The sequence below is a fragment of the Nematolebias whitei genome, chromosome 15, assembly GCF_014905685.2.
Source record: "Nematolebias whitei isolate Nwh7 chromosome 15, NemWhi1, whole genome shotgun sequence".
Taxonomy (NCBI): Eukaryota; Metazoa; Chordata; class Actinopteri; order Cyprinodontiformes; family Rivulidae; genus Nematolebias; species Nematolebias whitei.
In genome coordinates, this window is record NC_056512.1 from 12,476,573 (window position 1) to 12,478,538 (window position 1,966).

Genomic DNA, 1,966 nt, shown 5'->3' on the forward strand with positions numbered 1-1,966 from the left:
AGTTGCTTTAATTTTGGAAGTGGGTGGGGTGTCAGCTTCACTCAGCTCTGTCACCTCTGAGCTTCAGCCTAGTTTTAAGAACTGTCAGCAGCAACCGATCTGCTGATCTTGAGGATTGGGGTGGGCAGTAAGGCTGAAGCAGCTCAGACAGATATGGTGGGGCAAGGTTGTTCAGGCATTTAAAAACAAATAGCAAAAGCTTAAAATGAATTTGGTAGTGCACAGGGAGCCATGGAAGGAACGCCTGGATGGGAGTGATATGCTCGCTCCTACAGACCTGAGTTAACAGGCGAGCAGCAGAGTTCTGCACAAACTGTAGACGGGCAAGACAGGTCTGGCTAATGCCTACACAGTGCATTCCAGTAGTCAAGATGAACTGTGATAAAAGCGTAGATTGATTTTTTCAAGTCAGGACTTGCTAAGATTGGTTTCACTTTTGCTATTTGGCGATGTTGATAAAAACTTTTCCGAACAACACTGCTGATCTGTTTATCTGTTTTTCAAATTTAAAATCTGACTCAAACTTCACCCCCACACAGTCCCTGAGATAAAATGACACTGAGCCAAGATCTACGTTGGGAGAGGGACAGCAACTCGGTCCAAACATCATAACTTCAGTGTTGTTCTCATTTCAACTAAGGAAGGTAAGAGAAAACCATGCTTTAACATCATTAAGGCCATGTGTAAGTTGCTGGAATGTGTTGTTTTGTGCCAAGGGAAAATGGATCTTCCAGCTCATGAAACTCATGAAAACAGGATTTCAAAAAATTAGAATCCTGTGAAGACATCAGTCCACACTACTCAGTTTTTGCAGGAAAAAAAAAGAAATAAGTTAGGATCACAACAAATCAATCAAATATGGAACTTTTAAAACGATATGTCAATCTTCAATACTTGGTTGGGAATCCCTTTGTCTTAATCACTGCCTCGATGCGATGTGACATTGAGGCAATCAGACTGTGGCATTGCCTGGGAGTTATGGAAGCCCAGATTTCCTTGATGCTTGCTGTCAGCTCTTCTTTGTTGTTGGGTCTGGTGCCCCTCATTTTCCTCTTGAGAATACTCCATAGATTCTCAATGGGGTTTAGGTCCAAAGAGTTGGCTGGCCAGTCAAGCACTGTGGCATGGGCATCAAACCAGGTTTTGGTGCTTGTGACGCAAGGGCGTCAGAAGCATCTGTCATGTGGGGGGGACACAACGATGTGTGTAGGTGTGTGCGCGCGCGTGTGTGCCCGCGTGCGTGTGCGCAAAAGGAATGTGCACTAATGTACAAAAAAAAAGCAACATTTCACCTAGATTTGCTTTACTTCCACACATTTAAAGCATATTTCTCACCAAGTTTGTGTAAATTCAGCTGTGGGTTTTAGAGACATTTTAACTTAAATACAGAGCGTCAGATCTGCACTATTTGTGTTTATAGAGAAATAAAAAACATCACCACTAGACTTTTTTACTTGTGTTCAACACTACTCATCTAAAAGATGTTTCTCGTGAAGCTTGAGGACAATAAGGTGTGGGGTTTTAAAGACATTTCAATTTTAATGCACCTGAACACACAGCATCTTACATCTGCAGCGTCTTACAGCGTTACAGTTACTGCTAAGAGAACATGCTATAGACGTAGCGCTGCACTCAAGCATCCTCCTAACATGAATATATGTTGATGATCAACCCCCCTGGTCAGCAACTGTCCACACTAAGCTGCTAAACTGGTGAGTGAGCAACACAGAAGTGTCTCCATCTCCTGCACCTGTGCGCGTTTTCTACCAAAGCAGGAGACTCAGCAGCGGCTGCCTGCACAGTTTCTGCTCTGTGTAGAGTTGAAGGTAACCAGGAAAACCTGGAGTGGAGTTTTATTAGATTGAGTATTCTCCTATTAATCAAGTGGAATGGATTCGTTCACGAAGAAAGAGAAACTGCGCCGCCTGAACTAATGTTTTATAGTAAAAGTGTGTGTGTGTGTGTG

The 1,966-nt window shown here is 43.1% G+C and overlaps 1 protein-coding gene across 1 annotated transcript in view; it reads left to right on the forward strand.

The window, feature by feature from the left end:
* Nucleotides 1–1,966, forward strand: part of LOC119421959 (regulator of G-protein signaling 9-like) — a 106,472-nt gene that overhangs the window by 1,226 nt on the left and 103,280 nt on the right. The gene's annotated exons all lie outside the window — the stretch shown is intronic.